The sequence below is a fragment of the Pinus tabuliformis genome, chromosome 1_1, assembly GCF_031772625.1.
Source record: "Pinus tabuliformis cultivar Carrire ecotype Pingquan chromosome 1_1, CPIR1, whole genome shotgun sequence".
Lineage (NCBI taxonomy): Eukaryota > Viridiplantae > Streptophyta > Pinopsida > Pinales > Pinaceae > Pinus > Pinus tabuliformis.
Genome location: NC_142297.1, coordinates 900026896 through 900049444, shown reverse-complemented (window position 1 = coordinate 900049444; position 22549 = coordinate 900026896). Strand labels below are relative to the sequence as shown.

Sequence of the window (22549 nt, the reverse complement as noted above, 5' to 3'; positions counted from 1 at the left end):
GCCTAATATGTCATTATATAGTTTGATCTTCGTCCCTTTACAAGTATTGATTTTAATATGGGTCGTTGATTGTCCAACAGAAAGATACAAGAAGAGGCTTGAGGGGCACTTGGAGACCAAACAGAGGGGAGATCAGATGTTCAATTTTCTGAAGCAAAGCAGCTGCCGAGAGATATTCGATAGTGATCTTTTGCAATGAGGGGCAGGGATAGTATCCGAAGGGAAATCCTTCTCGGTCAGAGAATACTCAACAGAGAAGAGAGAGAGACCCAGTTGAGGCAGGGCAGAGCCAGAGAGGTTGATGCAGAGCCATGCAGGGCCACGTAGAGGCAACGCAAAAGCCAAGAGGGGATCCGAAAATTTGCTAAAGGAATCGATTACAGAAGCCGGAAGCCGGGGTGTGAGATTGGAAGGTGCAAATCGAAGTTCCTGGGCAGCAAATCGATCCGCTGAAGGGGTGACGCTATCCCCAGAGGGTGTAACACTGCGTTGACACGGTGACTACACAGAGGTAGCCAGGGGCAGTTCATTCAGTGGTTGGATTGGCCAGGATTTCCAGTGATAGTGTGAGGTAACCTCACATATCTCTCTATCAGTGATATTCTCTGTATCTGGATTGTCGTGAAGGCATCCAGAGATTGTATTCAAAAATTACTACTGCATAACAATAAAACCCTCAGAGCTGCTGCACCGATTTTCCCGCATTGGGTTTTTCTGAAAACATTTGTCCAAAAATCACTGTGTAGATGTGTTGTGTATTTCTTTCTTGTTCAGTGTCTTGTTTCCGTATTTTATTTAAATGGTGAAGGTTGCAATGTATTTGTTTCAGTGTTTACTGTAGGAAAAAGTAAATAATTTGGTTCAGTGATTAACAAGTAGGAGAAACGTAATCAATTGTTGCAGTAGGAATTTGGGCATCCAAATGTTCACATGGTATCGGAGCTACAGGTGAAATAAGAGAACGGACCTGGAAGAGCCCAGCGCTGAAGGAGGAAGGGAGTTTGAAATCCCTGCAAAGGCAGCAAATCGAATCCCCAGATGGTTTGCGCAGTTCAGGCCAGGAGGGCTAGATTTTCGTGGCAAATCTCTCTCTGAGTGAGTTGACAAAGAGGTAGGATTTCCAGATCGAAATTTGTCAACGGCAGAGGGAGCAACGCAACAGAAGCTTCAGCGAAGAGGGGTTTCTGGTGGGACGCAGTTTTCTGCAGGCAGTTGTTGGGCAGAAAGACGTCAGAAGGAAGAAGAGACACTTGAGGGAATTTCTTCCTCATTCCTAGCCAGAGAATTTGAATTCTCATTTGCTGAGTAGCAACAGGAGAGAGGAGGTCATTCGACTTTTTCAATTGGCAGTGATGGCAGCCAGTGGGCTGAGAGATCAGGATAGGTTGGATGGGGCATCCAACTATGTGATCTGGAAGGCAAGGATGTCATGCCTTCTAGATAAGCATTTTCTCAAAGTCTACGTCGACAGCATGGTAGCTAAGCCAATAGATCGAGATCTGCTCAAGAAGTACAAGGGAGAAATGGTGAAGACAAAGAGAATGATCCTCGGCACAATCAAGGATCATATAGTCTGTCACATCGCTGGCAGAGACACTGCCAAGGAGATGTGGGATGCATTGTCGACACTGTATCAAGGATCTTCCACGCAGCGGAAAGATGTACTTAGAACAAAAGATGAGGTCTCTACAGAGGCAGAAGGGGGAACGCATTGATGCATTCATCACTAAGCTCTAGGAGACCCGAGACGAGCTGGCAGCTGTGGGGTCAACACCTCAAGGGTCCGAAATGGTAAGACTGTCCCTAAATTCAGTATCTGAGGAGTGGCAAATCTTTGTCTAGAGCATCCTAGGCAAGGTGACTTTGCCAAACTGGGATGAAATATGGGCAGATCTTAAGCAAGAGGAGTTGAGGAGAGACTTGGTCAAGTGTAAACTTGACAGAAGCAGCAACAATCAAACTCCAACAACAAGATGCATAATATTGAACACTTGTTTAGTAATTTGGGATGCTTTTCCGTTGCTAATGCAATAGCAGCAGCAGTTGGAGAAGGTTGCAGTGCAGGGGCAATTGGCAGTACCATTGCCAGCAACAACACGGATGCAGTATTTGAGAGGGAGTTGCAATACAGATGCAGTGTTGATAGTGGCAGGGTCAACAACAGTACAGATGCAGCATTTGCACAGTAGTTTGTGGACAGTGATGTCAAACATCAACAGCACAGAGGGAGATGTTACAGAACAGGGTATGCTTCAGCATGGTGCATTGCTAGAGCACATTCCTCACTAAGAGGGATTGTTAATTTCTAGTAGCATCAGATGTGCTCTAAGTCTCCAAATTTGCAAGGAGGCTTAGACACATGCATTCTCCAATACCCAGAAATTGTTTTGGGAAATTCCACCCAGAGACAATTTTATTAAAATAAATCATTATTTTTAATGGGTCCCTAAGTCTAAACTTAGGAAATTAAAATAATTAGTGGATATTAATCTAACTATGGGTGTAACTTCTAAAAGAAGATGAGGATCAAGCCAAAATGATCTAAGCCATTGATTAGAAGTTAATGTAGTCTGTTGGTTGTCCAACAAAAAGATATAAGAAGAGGCTTGAGGGGCACTTGGAGAACACACAGAGGGGAGATCAGAAGTTCGATTTTCTGAAGCTGAGTAGCTGCCGGAGAGATTTTCGATAGTGATCTTTTACAGTGAAGGGCAAGGATAGTATCCGAAAGGAAATTTTTCCCAGTCAGAGAATACTCAGTAGAGAAGAGAGAGAGAGAGATCCAACTGAGGCAGTGCAGAGCCAGAGAGCTTGACATAGAGCCACACAGAGGCAGCGCAGAAGCCAAGAGGGAATCCAAAAATTTGCTGAAGGAATCGATTGCAGAAGCCAGAAGTCAGGGTGTGAGACCAGGAGGTGCAAATCGAAGTTCCTGGGCAGCAAATCGATCCGTTGAAGGGGTGACGTTGTCCCCAGAGGGTGTGATGTTGGGTTAACGCAGAGGCAGCGCAGAGGCAGCCAGGGGCAGTTCATTCAGTGGCTGGATCAACCAGGATTTCCAGTGATAGTGTGAGGTAACCTCACTTATCTCTCTGTCAGTGATATTCTTTGTAACTAGATTGTCAGGAAGGCATCCAGAGATTGTATTCAAAAATTACTACTGCATAATAATAAAATCCTCAAAGTTGTTGCATCGATTTTCCGGCATTGGGTTTTTTCGGGGACATTTGTCCAAAAATAACTGTGTAGATGTGTTGTGTATTTCTTTCTTGTTCAGTTTCTTGTTTCTGTATTTTATTTAAATGGTGAAGGCTGCAGTGTATTCGTTTCAGTGTTTACTGTAGGAAACAGTAAATAATTTGGTTCAGTAATTAACAAATAGGAGAAACGTAATCAGTGGTCACAGTAGGAATTTGGGCATCCAAATTTTCACAAGTAGTTTTCATGTTGACTGTTAGGACTACTTCTAGTCCACTAAAGACACCTCAAATTTATAATTTAGTCATCCTTATAATATTGCACAAAACTGTATACTTTTCAGATCTCTAAGATAGTTTGAAGCCCTTAGACAATACCCAGTCCTTTGATCTTCTTCACAGGATTTTCGGCTCTTCTTGGAACCTTGAAAGAATGCTTCTCGGCCCTCTTGTTCTCCTTGACCTTCGAGCCCAAGTCTGTGGCCCTGATCAAAGAGATTATAACTTATAAACAAGCCCGGAATTATATTATTAAGCTTGATACTACTTCTATATGGCTCGGTCCTCAAGGTGATAGTGAACAGTGGTCTTGAAACCTTTATTTGACAACACACATGTGATCTTCAGATGCCTAAGTCACTGACTTTAGCTCTGATAACATGTTGGCAAACTAATTAGGGCAGCATAGGTAATTTAAAATTTTCCTTACATTACATTTACTTGGGATTTTATGTTTTTCTTCTTAGTTATGATTATGTTCTCATCATCAAATAAATGCCAAAAACTATAAAGAACATGTGAACACAAGATATAGGCTCTACGCCAGGACAAAACCCCTCCAAGGGGAAAATCAATCAAAACTTCTCTTCTTATAAACTTCAAAGGAGACTTCCAAGACCCTAAACCTAGACCAGGGCTCCCACCAAGTCAGTGGCCTGCCCTTCCACACAATGCCTTCAAGAATAGCGAAGCATAAACTTTCTAATATGAGGTTATTCTAGCATTTAGGCCATTGTAATATCCTTCTACAATTTGAGACTGATGAAACCCTAGACATTTTAGGATACTCACACAAGATAGCATCAGACTTCTGAAATAGTTTCTCTTCCTCCCTTCAAATGGCTCTTCTAGCCTCTAAGAACCTTTGCACTTCCTTTTGCCACAGATGAAAAGACAAGACATGAGTGTCTTTCAAATGAGGCCAAGCCTCCTCTTTTTATAGCCTTTCGAGTGGCTCAAATAGCCCTTTCTAGGCTGACTTAGCAAGGATAGCCGACTTGTCTTTTGGAGCCCTCCTAGACACTTACAATTACAAAAAATAATATTTCTTTAATTGATCCAAGTGCGCAATAGGGTCTTAATGACAATGACTTATGATACAAACCTAAAAGCATACAATGGATGCTTGACCTATTGAGCAAATAACATAAGCATGAAACTCATGCTTTATAAATAATTTTCCTTTTTACATTTTCTTTCTTCCTTTGATCAATACATAAGAATTACATCATGACATAAGACAAATGACAAATATGAAGACCGAAACTAGTTACAATTTCCAACATGTTCTACATATTTGGAGAGTCCTTTGCATGAGGAAGCGCATGTGGCATGGTGGACATTGTTCAAGCCCTTAAACCAAAGAATTAATGAATCCTCTAAAGAAACAGAAAGATTACAAGTGGCAAGCAAATATATGCAAAAGTAAAGGTGGTCCCAACTCAAAATTGGACCTACTGTTGGAAATATTGAGAGGGGGATGAATCAGTATTTCACTTCAATTAGTTAATTTTTAATCTTTCATAGCAGTAAATGTGATTAGCATCAGATCAAACATAAATCAGCATTACATCACAAGAACAATACAAAAGAAATTTTTGGGTCGAAACCCTTCTAGGAGAAAAAACACGAAACACTTTACTAATATGATTTATGAGTACAATATTTAACAGCTGCAACTGAAAAGGAAGCTCCAACTTCCTAGTACTCCAGAAAAGCATTTTATTTATCAGGAAACTCTAACTCCTAAAAGGATTCTGCAACACCCTGGTTTACCAGCTCCAACTGGAAGGGCACTCCAACGCCCTAGTTTTATCAACTCCAGCTGGAAGGACACTCCAATACTCTGGTTTTATCAGCTCCGACTGAAAAGATGCTCAAACACACTGCAAGCCTCAACTTGCCCTAGCACCACCCTGAAGTATTTTCAGGCTCCAACATGAGGAAGACTTCACTCTCCGCCTTGCACCACCCAATCACCCTGGAAATATAAAGAAAAAAGAATAAATGTGGCCTCTCGTACCAGGGGCAATGACCCTCTTACAATGATATTCAAAATAACCCTTACTGTTGTCTTTGCTGATGTATGTCAGATATGCAATGATGTAATGTCAATCAACCTCAAAACTGCTTCTTGTACACTGTTGAAGTTCTGCCTACTAATCTTTAACCCAAATCTTGCCTCAACATTCAACTCAACACAAAACTAAACAATCTACAAAACTTGTCTCATACCTCAATTAAGTTGCTGATGAGAGATGTGCCACTGATTGCTTTAGACTTCTGTAAGGTGTTCTTTGGAGATGCCCCTTATCAGTCCTGTAAAGATTGTGCTTCCTTCAATTTCCCTTGGACTTCTTTTGACCAGACCTTCTTGGCTACCCCTCAGATTGCAAAATGAACTTGAAGTTGCCTCAGACCTCTGAAAGAGTCCAATATCTTGCACCACAATGTTGCCTCAGGTAGGGCTGGAGACAGACCTTGAAATCACTTCATGCTCAGCCCTAAAATGACTTTGATCAGCCTCCCATTATCCTTGGATTGACTAAGAAAACAGTCTCAAAGATAGGCCAAGAATGTGCTCTGAACAGACTTTGTAATCTTCAGGTCATGCTTCAAAACAACCTTGAAAATTTTGGATTAACATCAGAAGAAAACCTTCAAACAAACCCTTGATCAGGCCTCTGAGTACGGTCTCCTTCTGGCCTTTAAGTGAGCCAAAACAGTGCGGATAAGTATCACAGATGGGACCAGATTTGTGCCTTTGAAATAGACCTCAAGGGGGGACGAACCATCTGCCACAGAAGGCAACAGACCAGTGAAAGACCTTTCAAGAAAACGTGAAAGTATAAGCCCAAAACTTCTTTGAAAACTCAGCCTTGGAAAGAATAAGCCTTAGAAAGAATGGCCTTTCGATGCAAACATATAACCCTGCCTAGGCCTCAAGACCTGCACCCCTATCTCAGAGATATGACCTCACAGGGGGTAAAAATTCAGCCTCTGAGGTGGCCAGAATGCCACAGATCCAATGCAGAATTTAGCCTTAGGTGAAGCTCAGATTTGCCTTAAAAATTCAGACTTGGATAGGCCTCAAATAGGCTACTGTCCAGCCTCAGAAAGAGTCACTGCCCAGCGAAAAAACCCTCAGAATAGGTCACAAATAGCCATCACAAAATATCAAAGCAATAGACCCTCAGATTCGGCCTTCTTTTGTTCTCGCGTTCTGCCTGTTGTCGCGCGGATTGACACGACAACGCTCAGACCAGGGGCTGTCACTCTGATCCCCGGTCTCTCCGTTTAAGCCTGTCTCCCGCGGCTAAGGGGGGTAGACCCTGTGAGGTGATGGAGGCCAACTGCCAAACAGTTGGGCTGGGAGACGAGATGCACGATTGAGACAAGCACTAAAAATGATTTAATGAGTTGAGCAGACCAGTGCCTTATGAGATCTAAATGATTACTAGCTAGATAATACAAGAACATGAACTACAGACAGCAATCATCCATCATCAGATAAAGAGAGCGATGCTTCAAATATCTAGTAAACCACAAAGCTCTTCAAATAACGGTATCCAGCAAACTAAGAGAAATGAATCGTTTTAAGCAACAGTGAAACCAGATATCAACTTTATGCTCAGATCTCAGCACGAAAGGTACAGCATAAATAAAGGACTGGAACTGGCAAAATAAATTTTCCACAATTTTTTTTTTTTTTTTTTTTTTTTTTAATATAAAAAAATGAAAATGAAAAATCTAAAATTTAAAATTTATTCTAACACTAAAATCTAAGAAACAAAAATATAACTCTAAGACAAAACTAAATAAAATCTTCTTTTTTTTTTTATTATTATATATATATATATATATATATATTTTTTTTTTTTTAACAAAATTTAAAACTATTTTGAAATCTAATTACAACCCAAACTAATGCTAATACATAAAAAAAAAAAATCTAAAGAAACTCTAAACTAAATCAATTAAAATCTAATTAAAAAAAATAAAAATAAAAAATAAAACATAAATCTAACATCTATTGGAATATTAACAAAAATATATGAAACCTATCTCTATGCTAACCCTACGATACGACTATGCTAATGGCAGCCGCTATAAACCAACTCGTGACCCCAGCAAACAAATCGTAACCCAGGCAAACGCGTTTAAATGAAGACAGGCCGCAAAGGAATTTCTCAGTTTATCTGTGCAGGTCGAATGAAGCCAGGCTCGATGGAGGAAGACGCACGCATACATAACAATCAAAATTTACCCATTCGAAATGCCTGGGCACACGCAGTCATACGCTAAAAATAAAAAAATCGAAAGGAATGATTCACGGTGCAACGTATTCTGGTGAAAGAAGGCGAGAAAGGCTTGCGGGCTAAGAAGAGACAAACGCATTCAAAAAAAGGGGAGATTTCGGGCTGGGATACGTGACCTGGCCAGCTTGAAACAACACAGCGAAGAGGAAATGCGAGCTGGGCTCAAACACGCAGACGGAGTCGAGGGGAATTATGGCTATGCCGGCAAAATAAAGTTTGAATGCAGACGTATAATCACCAAAAGACAAAACGAGCATTCAAATTCGAGGCTATACCCGGAACAGAAATCGAAAATTTTTATGCCATTGACTGCGTTTTAGGAAAGGAAAACTCGACCCTAACCCAGAAATGAAGTGCGGAGAACGCAGTGATATCCAGGAACAATCCAAAAATGAAAACGACACTAAAGACTAAAAAAAAAAAAATCGTGGCCCTGCTTGGATGCAAAGAAAAACTGACGCGTAGGTGAAAATTTCAAGCAAAGGATTTCGAATGAGCGACTTAGCCTTAGCTCTAAGAAGAGGCAACGATGCATAAATGAGAGAAACCGACTGGTTCTGGAACAAAATCGATTTAATATTGCCTGGATTGATGAAATTACTCCATACGTTTCACCAGAAAACAAATCACAAACTGCCCAAATTCAAAACCAAAGTTGCACATACAGTCACGCTTCTATTATGTTTTCAAAAAAAAAAATATTTCTGTCGTTTTTTAGTAATGTGATTGCAGGTTAATGAAGACAGCAGGATTTTGAGGTACCTGGGATGATTTAGTCATACAGAAAGCACCCTCATTCACGTTTAATTATCCCGTTGATGCAGCGTGAGATGTAAGCCAGTTCACCCAATCACCAATTTGTCGAATGCCCAAATCAGAAAACGGCTCTAACCCTGGTGACAGATATCCTGCAGAAACAAAAGAAATTTGGCAGATACACAGAATTTTTTGCAGTAAACCTTTCAAAAAAAAAAAAAAAAAAATTACCCAAAGTCGCAAAAATTTTATAGCTCTGATACAGCTAGATTTGACAATGACTGCAGTAACATTTTCAAGATATCAAACATTTGAACTTTACTGTGAAATAAAGAAAATCCCTCATGTAAAACAGGAAATAAACCCTAAAAGATTAACCCAGGGCACAAACAGCTGGGCTCTGCACAGAACAGCCTGTGGGAGTCGGCTGGTTCAGCCCAGAACTTCCCCAAACGCCCACAAATAACCTTCACCTAAAAGTTTCCTGCACACCTCAAGCAAGCATCAGCAAACAAGGGCAGGAGATGCTGCTAGATTTCAAGAGAAAATGGAGATACCTGCCATTTTCCAGAAACCCTACAGCATTCAGACCCTAGCACGTGAGCAAGATACCTGTACTCACAATGCTCTGAAAAAAAATCAGCTATTTTAACTGTTGAAAACTGAAATACGCAGAAATTCAAACACCTCACAGCAGTTCCAGAGAGTAACACCAGCCAATTTGAACCCCAAAGTCTTTTTATTAATCAGAAATCAGTTTACAAGAGAGCTTTCAGTACAGACTCACAGATCAGATAAACTAAAAATGACCCCCAAAAACCCTACATAAAGGAAATGATCCCAACGACTAGTTTTGGGTGATCCACAAAAATATTATTATTTTATTGCTTAGGGTTTTTGCTTTATGCTTTTTATTTTTTTATTATTTTTTATTATTTTTAATTTTTCAAATTTTTTAATTTTTTAATTTTTTATTTTTTTTTTTTTTTTTAATTTTTTTTTTTTATATATATGAATTTATTATTTTTATTCATTAAAAAAAATTTTAAATTTATTTTAAGACGGATCATCAAACCCAGCCGTTGGAATCATCACCTAGCACCTAGGACCTAGGACTCATGAGGGGATTTACAACATTTTCAACCCTCAAGACACATTTCATCATGATTTTTTTTTTTTACAATTTTTACAATTTACATCTCAAAGGGATGAATCCACTTAATACAGACCCTCATAGACCACCCAGTTCTGCGACACAGCTATAATCTAGCAGATTAACATGCTAGGGTTCTCCTAAAGTCCTAATAACAAAATGCATCCCGGCTTTGGGGTCGGGTTTGAAGGAAAACTCTGCCGATCCATGGATCGGTGAGACTAAAAACCTCCCGGGACGCAGATCATCATTAGAAAGTTAGGTCCACCTAGGCAATTTTACATACATGACTCTGATCTGCTTAGATTATTTACAATTCAAACATGCAGACTGGGTTTACAACAAAAATGATCAAGCTGTCGATGACTGTAGGCTGGCACGGACATGTCGCTCAGGAGCTACCCTTCTCTGCCAACAGAAAGGAGGTGTACTGCATGGGTAGTTGACCAGTAGTGGTCAACATCTGGCTCTACTTGGGGACACGTTGCTGCACTGGTAGGAATGTGAGAATCCAGAATCTGCATCCATACAACACACAAATAAAAATAAGTAGCGTCCATTCCCAAATCATCATATGCATTAAGTGCAGGAAAGATAAAAGCTCTTCATTTATTGACTAACTAATAATATGAAAAGTAGATCTAATCCTAAAAACAGAAATGAAATGCTGAAAAGACAAGGAGTAGGGATAGAAATACAATACAAAAGATGCCCCATGGCATCAGATATCATCTCTGAAGAACAGCTTGAGCATTTGGCCGTTCGCTGGTAAATGAAGTGGCTCACCATCCAATCTGCTCAAGTGGAATGAGTTTGGTCCAGCTTTGTCTCTAATGATGTACGGTCCCAACCACAAGCTGTCAAACTTTTTATGCCTTCCTGGTTTTTCATTTTTGCGATCCCAAAGTAAAACCATATCTCCAACCTGCAAAGATCTAGATCTAGAGCATTTATCAAAGCTTTTCTTAATATTAGATTGATTTTTGCATATAGTTTCAAAAGCTGTCCGACGAGTCTCATCTAATTCCACAATCTGATCTATCCTATTCTGAACAACATCTTTATCAGTGGAAAAATTTTGGAGAAGCTGATAGGCTGGCAATTTTAGGTGCACAGGTAAGGTAACATCCAAGCCATAAACCAATTCAAAGGGAGATTTACCAGTAGATTTCTTCTTAGTAATTCTGTCTGCCCACAAAGCATACTTGATTTTGCTGTCCCAAGACTTCTTGTTATCTCCTACTATTTTCTTGATAATGGTTATGAGATTTTTATTACTTGATTCAGCCAAACCATTACCCTGAGGATAGTAATTCGATGAATGAGATAAGACGATGCCATATTTGAAACAGAAAGATGTAAACTCTGAAGAACTAAAAGCCTTGGCATTGTCCGTAGTGATTTTAGCGGGGACACCAAATCTAGTAATGATGTTATTCTCAATGAAATCCATAATCACCCTTTCAGTGGCATTCTTAGCAGGAATGGCTTCTACCCATTTAGTGAAGTAATCAGTAGCAGTCAAAATCCAAGAGTAGCCATTGCTAGAATTTTCATGGAACTTGCCTATGAAGTCCAGACCCCAATGCTGAAAAGGTGCCTCTACAATAACAGGCTGTAGAGGAAGGGCAGCAAGCTTCTGTTTCCCAGTGAACAGTTGACAGGCTTGACACGATCTAACAAACTTGTGCACATCAGAAAAAATCGAAGGCCAATAATAGCCAGCTCTCAGGATTTTGTGGGCAGTAGTTCTAGCGGCATAATGACCACCACAAAATCCCGAATGAAATTCGGAGATTAATCTTTTGGACTCAACATCGTCAACACACCTAAGCACTATGCCCTCTGGATTTCTCCATCCAAGGCCATCCTTCATAAGGCAGTACTTAGTGGCTTTTAGTCTAAGAGCCCTTCTTCTATGAGCGACTAAGTGGTTAGGACAAGCAAGATTTGTTAAGTAGTAAACTATGTCCTGATACCATTCATGCTCAGCTAACCTTCTTAATTCTGGTGAAGAAAGATCGTCAAGGCAAAACAGACCAAGAGTCTTTTCATTACTTTCAGCTAACATTTGAGCTAAACCTCGTCCTTTGATCAGCTTAGTGGGTCTAATCTCTAAATCATACTCCTGTATCTTAGTAACCCACCTAGCGCGAGTCCCTAAGCAATCAGTTTGAGTTAATATGTCTTTAACAGCAGAATGTGGGACGAAAGCGATGATCTTAGAATAACCCACATAAGTTTTAAAATGCTTAAGAGACTTGACTAGGGCATAGGCCTGCTTTTCCATGGTATTGTACTTCAATTCGGAATTTTGAAGTGCTCTACTCATGAAAGCGATAGGCTGCTCGTGACCCTCTCTATTCTTTTGAAGTAAGACACCGGCAATGGTATCCTCAGAAGCGAAAGAAAAAATCATGAAATCTTTGGAGTAATCAGGACTAACAAGGACAGGAGCCTTCGCGATAGCAGACTTGATTTCTTGGAAAGCCCTTTTGCCCTCTTCTTGCCAGACAAAGTTCACATCCTTCTTCAGAAGACTTTGAATGGGCTTAGCTATTTCCGCATAATTCGGGATAAATCTTCTAATAAAATTTATCTTTCCAAGGAAAGACTGAAGGGACTTGAGGTTATGCGGGAGAGGAATCTTTTGAATTGCTTCAACTCGTTCAGGATCGACCCTGACTCCTTCCTTAGAGATGATATGACCCAGAAGTTTCCCTTCAGTTACCCCAAAGACAGATTTAGCCGGATTCAAAGAAATTCCATATTCTCTACATCTATCGAAAACTTGCCTGAGATGATCTATATGACTGATACCATCTTTAGAGAAAACAGTAAGATCATCTTGATATATTTCGATAATTTTCCCGATCAATCCTTTGAAGGCATAGTCCATGGCCCTCTGGAAAGTAGCTCCAGCGTTTGTTAACCCAAATGGCATTCTGATGTATTCAAAAGTGCCCCATGGTGTTGTGAATGTGGTCTTGTGTCGGTCTTCCTTTTTAACCCAAACTTGATTATACCCAGAAAAACCGTCTAGCAATGACATCATTCCAGACCCAGTTACTCTTTGCAACAAAGTTTCCATTTTTGGCAAAGGGTAATTATCCTTCTTGCACGCTAGATTAAGGTTTCTAAAATCGACACAAAGTCTTATTGTACCATTCTTCTTCCTGACAATCACCAAATTCGAACACCATGTCGAATGCCTAGTTTGAGCGATGATTCCTGCTGCAAGCATCTTCGCAAGTTCTTTTTGGACCAGGGGGGCTAACTTAGGATTAATCTGCCTAAGTTTCTGCCGAAAAGGTTTAGCATTTTCGTCCTTTAAGGGAATAGTATGCTCCATAATATCTTCCCTGTAGCCCTTCAACTCATCATAGGAAAAAGCCAAAACATCTCGATATTCACGAAGTAAACCAATTAACTTTTTCCTTTCCTCCAGACTAGTACCTTTACCGATTTTAACCATTTTCGGACTTTCAAAAGTACCAATGTTAACTTCAAGGTACTCGCCTGTGTCCAACTTGTCTTCTTCTCTCAGCTTCGTGGCATCATGCCGATCAAAATATTGCTCTAAGGCAACTACATTTCTGGGAGTGGGATTTATGATATGTCCTTGATCTAAAGACCCATCCTCGCCAGAAACTAGCCGGAAATCCTCAAACTCGTCTAAACTATTGAGAAAACGAACGACTTGCTTTTCATCATTAAAAACTTGCCAATGCTCTGAGTTGTCTGGGACAGATGGTCTGAATATTATCTCCATTTTAATTTTATCGTTGATTAACTCATCAGACAACTGGAAAGTGCTAGCAGCTACGGCAAGTTCATCTGCCGAACTATTTAGCTCTCTAGGAATTGCTTCAAGGTTAAGGGCATCGAAATGCTCCATAGTATCCCACACAGCATTTCGATAGTTTCTTAATCTCTGATTTCTACATGTGAATTTGTTCTTAAGCTGCATGATAACCAGATCGGAATCCCCCTTTATGTTAAGCAATTTAATCTTCAAAGCTTTGGCCAATTCAAGGCCCAACAATATGGCTTCATACTCAGCGACATTGTTGGTTGCTTCAAATTCTAGACGATAGGCAAACTTGAATACGTGACCAAGGGGAGACTTAAGCACAATCCCAGCACCCTTACCATGACTAGAGAATGCACCATCGAAATACATATACCAGACTTCATCCTTAAGATCTTTAATCTCATCATCGGAAGGAATTATGAAATTGGACATGATAGCATAGTTCCCGATGTCAGATTTTTCTTTAATTATCTCGTTATGAGGCTTTTTAGGATTTTCAACATGAAATTTCCTCTCAGGCTCTCTATTTAGTCTAACAAAACCGTCACCGCTAGGAGAAGGAATCATAGCATATGACCAATTCATTTGAATGCTTCCCCCTAGATCAGAGGCCCACTTCCTAGATAACAGCATACCCCAAGCATCAGGTACATCAACAACAACAATATCCATAACCACCATGATGTCTGGGTAGACCGAAAGATGAACTTGCAAATCCTTGATTAAACCATGTACCTCGATCTTCTTAGAATCCATGGCGCATATATTATAGTAGGGTCTGGAAACTCTTAAGTTAAGCTGTTCCATAACCCTTTTAGTCATAACACAAGCAGATGCGCCTGAATCCAACATGCAGTTATTCAATTTATACCCATTGACTAATAAGGTGATAAAGAAGGGTTGATGATCCTTGTTATCAGCATCTACGCTTTGCAGATAAATAGGAGCATCATGATAGTCAACCTCACGAATCTTCTGCTGAGAAGAGTTGACTTGAGGACCCTGAATTGCTTTTAGTAACTTGTCCCTTTGGGAAGGGATCTTAGCGATCTCAGACACGGGAACCCAGACTTTAGCATTATTAAACCAACTCCCCAAATCGATATCTATTCCCGAATTTATACCAGGGTTTAAAGTTCGAGGAGGAATTTGATTCCCGCTCTGATCCTTATCCCTTCTCTGGTATGTCAAACCCTTATCTCTAGCAATTTCCAGAATTTTCTCAGGAGAAGGTTTCTCACCATATAACCTAGCCAAAATGTCATCTTCGTCTTCAAGGTTATTTATGCTAAAAGCGGATTGAGGATTCACTACATCATAGCTCCTTTCCTTAACCTCTATCCAATCATTCATGGGCAAAGGGAACTTGCTCCCTACTACGTTTATTTGCTCACCTGTCCCAAGCATTCCATTATCGAGAAGTCTTCTGATAATGGGACAAGAGGACTCTTCGTGAAAATCAGCACAAGCACGACAGTAGGGAGGAGCATCATCCACCAGATTGGTAAGCGGATTAGGGGGCCTCTGCTCACTAGTTTGACCCTTTCTTTGCCAGTTACTATTTCTGTTATTATTAATTCGAGGCTGAAAATTTTGCGGTTGCGCTCTTTCCATTTGAATTAACCTATTCTGCAAAGTGTTTATCTCCTTGTTATGATTAATTTCCATGGTTTCAATTTTCTGAAGCAATTTGAGAACAAGTTCATTTTCAGGCTCTTGGGCTGCTTTTCCCTTATTTTCCTTCAGTTTTGTAGCAGCCCTGTCATAACCTGGGATTTCAAACTTCCCAGAAGCTGCCTTGTCCTTCTCAAGTTCTACAGCTAAGGTTTGGCAAGCTCGATAATCAGTAAGTTTAGCACGCCTTAACTCATAAGATGGCTCAGGACCAAAGGCATCAATATAAAAATCTTGGAGAGTTTTATCTGAAGGTTTATAATCTTGAGGTAGTTCTTTAATAATGCTATTAAACCTTCTATTAAATTCCTCAACAGTTTCGTCTTCTCTCTTTCTCATCAGAGTAAGAGCTCTTACAAGATGTCGTCCCTCTCTTTTATCTCCATATTTTTCTCTAAATGAATTAATGATTGATTGTAAAGAGTCAAAAGAATTAGGAGGTTTTTCTGTAAACCAGTCATGAGCATCACCTCCTAGAGTCAAGATAAAAAGGGTCATCCTGACATCCTCATGATCAAAATCAGGAGATCTAGCGTACTTAGCCATCCATATGTTGAAATCTCGCAAATGGGAATTAACAGTAATGGCATTATCTCCATGAAAGCTAGGCAATTTGTCTATCCCAACAGATGGAATATCATTGGGGGCTCCAGGAATGTTAGAGAAATCACAAGGACCCAACAGACTCATGGTGTTGCGCCTAACTTGACCTTTAAAGAGCAAATGAATATCGGAGAGGGCTTCTTGTCCAAGATTTCCAAGAAGTGTACGAGAAGCGAGTTTGTGTGATCGCACCCTATAAACCTTTTCAGGATCAGGAGTAGGATTGCACAGACTGCTTGGATGTCTTCTAGTGTACACTCTTGTAGATAATATAGGAAGTGGAGTCGCCACTTGAACAAGAAGCTAAGCACAGAAAAGCTTGAAAAGCAAGAACCAAGGACAGAAAAACTCTATCCCCGGCAACGGCGCCAAAAAATGTTGTCGCGCGGATTGACACGACAACGCTCAGACCGGGGGCTGTCACTCTGATCCCCGGTCTCTCCGTTTAAGCCTGTCTCCCGCGGCTAAGGGGGGTAGACCCTGTGAGGTGATGGAGGCCAACTGCCAAACAGTTGGGCTGGGAGACGAGATGCACGATTGAGACAAGCACTAAAATGATTTAATGAGTTGAGCAGACCAGTGCCTTATGAGATCTAAATGATTACTAGCTGGATAATACAAGAACATGAACTACAGACAGCAATCATCCATCATCAGATAAAGAGAGCGATGCTTTAAATATCTAGTAAACCACAAAGCTCTTCAAATAACAGTATCCAGCAAACTAAGAGAAATGAATCGTTTTAAGCAACAGTGAAACCAGATATCAACTTTATGCTCAGATCTCAGCACGAAAGGTACAGCATAAATAAAGGACTGGAACTGGCAAAATAAATTTTCCACAATTTTTTTTTTTTTTTTTTTTTTTTTAATATAAAAAAATGAAAATGAAAAATCTAAAATTTAAAATTTATTCTAACACTAAAATCTAAGAAACAAAAATATAACTCTAAGACAAAACTAAATAAAATCTTCTTTTTTTTTTTTTATTATATATATATATATATATATATATATATATATATATATATATATATTTTTTTAACAAAATTTAAAACTATTTTGAAATCTAATTACAACCCAAACTAATGCTAATACATAAAAAATCTAAAGAACTCTAAACTAAATCAAATAAAATCTAATTAAAAAAAATAAAAATAAAACTAAAACATAAATCTAACATCTATTGGAATATTAACAAAAATATATGAAACCTATCTCTATGCTAACCCTACGATACGACTATGCTAATGGCAGCCGCTATAAACCAACTCGTGACCCAAGCATGCAAATCGTAACCCAGGCAAACGCATTCAAATGAAGACAAACCGCAAAGGAATTTCTCTGTTTATCTGTGCAGGTCGAATGACAGCAAGGCTCGATGGAGGAAGACGCACGCATACATAACAATCAAAATTTACCCATTCGAAATGCCTGGGCACACGCAGTCATACGCTAAAAATAAAAAAATCGAAAGGAATGATTCACGGTGCAACGTATTCTGGTGAAAGAAGGCGAGAAAGGCTTGCGGGCTAAGAAGAGACAAACGCATTCAAAAAAAGGGGAGATTTCGGGCTGGGATACGTGACCTGGCCAGCTTGAAACAACACAGCGAAGAGGAAATGCGAGCTGGGCTCAAACACGCAGACGGAGTCGAGGGGAATTATGGCTATGCCGGCAAAATAAAGTTTGAATGCAGACGTATAATCACCAAAAGACAAAACGAGCAGTCAAATTCGAAGCTATACCCGGAACAGAATTCGAAATTTTTTATGCCATTGACTGCGTTTTAGGAAAGGAAAACTCGACCCTAACCCAGAAATGAAGTGCGGAGAACGCAGTGATATCCAGGAACAATCCAAAAATGAAAACGACACTAAAGACTAAAAAAAAAAAAATCGTGGCCCTGCTTGGATGCAAAAAAAAACTGACGCGTAGGTGAAAATTTCAAGCAAAGGATTTCGAATGAGCGACTTAGCCCTAGCTCTGAGAAGAGAAAACGATGCATAAATGAGAGAAACCGACTGGTTCTGGAATAAAATCGATTTAATATTGCCTGGATTGATGAAATTACTCCATACGTTTCACCAGAAAACAAATCACAAACTGCCCAAATTGAAAACCAAAGTTGTATATACAGTCACGCTTCTATTATGTTTTCAAAAAAAAAAAAAAAATTCTGTCGTTTTTTAGTAATGTGCTTGCAGGTTAATGAAGACAGCAGGATTTTGAGGTACCTGGGATGATTTAGTCATACAGAAAGCACCCTCATTCACGTTTAATTATCCCGTTGATGCAGCGTGAGATGTAAGCCAGTTCACCCAATTACCAATTTGTCGAATGCCAAAATCAGAAAACGGCTGTAACCCTGATGACAGATATCCTGCAGAAACAAAAGAAATTTGGCAGATACACAGAATTTTTTGCAGTAAACCTTTCAAAAAAAAAATTACCCAAAGTCGCAAAAATTTTATAGCTCTGATACAGCTAGATTTGACAATGACTGCAGTAACATTTTCAAGATATCAAACATTTGAACTTTACTGTGAAATAAAGAAAATCCCTCATGTAAAACAGGAAATAAACCCTAAAAGATTAACCCAGGGCACAAACAGCTGGGCTCTGCACAGAACAGCCTGTGGGAGTCGGCTGGTTCAGCCCAGAACTTCCCCAAACGCCCACAAATAACCTTCACCTAAAAGTTTCCTGCACACCTCAAGCAAGCATCAGCAAACAAGGGCAGGAGATGCTGCTAGATTTCAAGAGAAAATGGAGATACCTGCCATTTTCCAGAAACCCTACAGCATTCAGACCCTAGCACGTGAGCAAGATACCTGTACTCACAATGCTCTGAAAAAAAATCAGCTATTTTAACTGTTGAAAACTGAAATATGCAGAAATTCAAACACCTCACAGCAGTTCCAGAGAGTAACACCAGCCAGTTTGAACCCCAAAGTCTTTTTATTAATCAGAAATCAGTTTACAAGAGAGCTTTCAGTACAGACTCACAGATCAGATAAACTAAAAATGACCCCCTAAGACCCTACATAAAGGAAATGATCCCAACGGCTAGTTTTGGGTGATCCACAAAAATATTATTATTTTATTGCTTAGGGTTTTTGCTTTATGCTTTTTATTTTTTTATTATTTTTTATTATTTTTTATTTTTCAAAATTTTTAATTTTTTAATTTTTTTTTTTTTTTTTTTTTTTTTTTTTTTTTATATATGAATTTATTATTTTTATTCATTAAAAAAAAATTTAAATTTATTTTAAGACGGATCATCAAACCCAGCCGTTGGAATCATCACCTAGCACCTAGGACCTAGGACTCATGAGGGGATTTACAACATTTTCAACCCTCAAGACACATTTCATCATGATTTTTTTTTTTTACAATTTTTACAATTTACATCTCAAAGGGATGAATCCACTTAATACAGACCCTCATAGACCACCCAGTTCTGCGACACAGCTATAATCTAGCAGATTAACATGCTAGGGTTCTCCTAAAGTCCTAATAACAAAATGCATCCCGGCTTTGGGGTCGGGTTTGAAGGAAAACTCTGCCGATCCATGGATCGGTGAGACTAAAAACCTCCTGGGACGCAGATCATCATTAGAAAGTTAGGTCCACCTAGGCAATTTTACATACATGACTCTGATCTGCTTAGATTATTTACAATTCAAACATGCAGACTGGGTTTACAACAAAAATGATCAAGCTGTCGATGACTGTAGGCTGGCACGGACATGTCGCTCAGGAGCTACCCTTCTCTGCCAACAGAAAGGAGGTGTACTGCATGGGTAGTTGACCAGTAGTGGTCAACACTGCCCAAGCTAGCAAAAAAGTTTCAGATCAGCGAGTTTGATTTGATGCCTTTACAAGGAACAAGCCTCCTTATTTATACTAGTCGAAGGGGCTAAAAAGAGAGACCGACTAGCCCAACAGGCCATGGAGCCAACCTTACCAAATTTGAAGTTCGAATTTTCAAATTCAAAAATTATGGAACCAACCTTAATCACCTTTTGAGGCTGATATAATGTGGATATTTTTTACTTAGAGGAGGACCAACTAGGGTTGCTCAAGGCCCATAAAAGTTATCCAAAATATTTTTAATATTAATGCCATCTTTAATCTCAATTAAAAAGCCCAAATTTGACCAATCATTAAGCAGTCATTAGCATCTCAATTTGGAGACCATGACCATACATTCAGGGCTCCAATTTTGACAAGGCATATCTCCTCAACCGTGAGGAGTTATGTGGCATGCCACCTACTATTAGAATTGGCATGACGAGGACAATCAAATGTTGATGGTCTTGCGTGCGAAAACACAAATCTTCCCTCAGGTTTTCTTTAACAAAAGCGGGGCTTCTTCTAGCTTCTACTTGGGTTGACATCAAAGGAAACCAAATTCCAACACCTACAAGCCTAAAGGAAATCAAATAGAACATCATATTAACTCTAGAAGAAGAGTGATAGTTTCCAAATCTCTTCAAGAGAAGCGCTTGGCCTACGCAAGTATGCCCTAGGTAGGATGGCATTTTTCTTGGATTAAAATAGTGTTTTCTCCTCTATAAACCCTAATAGGATTAAACCCTAATTTGGGTTGAAGGTATAAATAGAATTGGAGTTATGGGAGTTCCCCTCCAAGCTTAGTTAAATATCTTTGGGAGGAATAAGTTAGATTACAAGTTAAACATGAAGTTTTCCACCTCTTTTTTCTTTTCATGGAAGGTTAGGGTTTTTGTAAGAACAGATAAGATTTTTGTTGAGGGAAAGAAAGAAAGACTAGGGTAAAGGTTCTAAATTATCCCTAATCCTTGATGAAACCTTAAACTATTGAAGGATATCCACTGCTATACTTTTCTGGAAAGGGCTATTCACTCTATTTTTAAGGATTGTCTTAGCCTATGTTGCACGAGGACCCATCCCCGCCAAAATTCATCGTGTTTCCTCCATCCCGACAATCCAGGTACTTTGGAACTCGTCGGAAACGTCCCCATTTGGCCAAGGACGCCATTGGGGACATAGGGACTTCCAAGCCATCCCCAAGTCGTCCCTCGAAAAAACGAGGACTTTTCTTGGCATGCAATTCTTGGCATGCCATGGTCGCTTACATTCTTGGTGTAACAAGTTATGGTTCTCTTGATCTTTTTGTGAAATCAAATTTGAAGGATCATGTATCATTCGCTGTTTGCTCAATAACAAGGTTGTTCTACTTTGTCTATTTCATTTTGGATTTCATATTGTGTTTGTTCTCTCTTTGATAATGGTTGCACGTATTCTTGGTTGTTATTTTATGGTTGTGATGGTGCACCTTATATAAGGGCTCACATTTATTCTTGCATAATAATCTAAAATCTATTTCGGACTAATTATCGCACATCAGTGAATGGCTTGATTATGTATTCTCCATCCCATTCAAACCCTCTTACTCTTTGATCTTGAATCTATTGCCCAATTAGATAAGACATTAGTGTTAGTAGAGCCCCATCCATTAATTTTTAAAAGAATGGCCTAAATAATATGCCTTAGGCCTCCCCTCTTGTGCCAGAAATGAACTAGCCTAAAAAAAGAGTAAGATTTGTTGTGGTGACAGTGTGAAACCTTCCTAAGTTCCTCTAAGGTTGTGCTTTGTTCAGGAACTTGAATATCTTTGAGTGTAAGTTTGGGAGATAACAAATTGATGTCATTGTCGAGAACAAACCCTAGTTCTCACGATTCAATAGATTGGATATATCCTACAGTGATTTGCTAAGCACATTTCTTTCAATATCTCACCTTTATCTAGAAACTCCACAAAAGAAAAAAGCAAAGAACAAAGCCCTGTTCAAAAAGACTTGAATTGAACTTGTTGTTTGTAGAGGTAAGGACATCCAACAAACTTGACTACATTGAAGACTCACCTGGCAACTCCATTGACATGGAAATGACGTATGATGGATATGTTTTCACAATTTCATGTTAGTGTTCCATTTTAAAGATTGAGAAATGAAGGATAATGGTATTTCTGGAAGAATCATGGATAGGAAAATGCTTCAATCAAACAGATTTCCTAGGTATCGTGAGGTGCCCAAATGAATTTCTTGACTTACACTAAGACAAGCACATTCCAAAGTTCCATGGACATATTGATTCAACTACACCACATGTTACATCTATCATTGAATTCATTTCAAGATCCAATATGGTCCATGAGAATGTCATGATGAAAATGATTATGTTCACCTTGGAAGATGATGCATTGGGGTGGTTTTATTATTGTAGACCAAAGTAAATATCTTCACTTGTAGGTCTGATCAAAGCATTTTGCGAGCATTGGGATGTTAGTTATGAAAAAAAAAGATGTAATTGATGATTTTAAGGTATTTGATATGTTATGAACATAAGTATGTAAATAATAATAATAATAATGAAAAATACATGTCTCAAACAACATGACTATTCATGAAAGGGCATCCCACTTAGGTATATATTCAGAGCCCTCATTTGTAAATCATATCAATTCTCATACATTATTCAATATATGTTATTTTATCCGTATTGGATTACTTTATATTCCAAGTCTTCTGCTTACAGTGTTCATAAGCCAATTTTGGTTGTCACATTTGGTATCAAAGTCGAATTTCTTATCGTGGCCATTGGCCATACAGGCTCTTAGCCACATATGAACAATTTTTTTTTAATTTTATTCGACTCCAAGGTATTTGACCACAAATTGGCAACTAGGGCCAAACTCCATGTGGGT

The 22549-nt window shown here is 39.2% G+C and overlaps 1 protein-coding gene across 1 annotated transcript in view; it reads right to left on the bottom strand.

Annotated features, from left to right (window-relative positions):
- Positions 1-22549, bottom strand: part of LOC149217313 (putative L-ascorbate peroxidase 4, peroxisomal) — a 159614-nt gene that overhangs the window by 93115 nt on the left and 43950 nt on the right. The window lies entirely within an intron of this gene.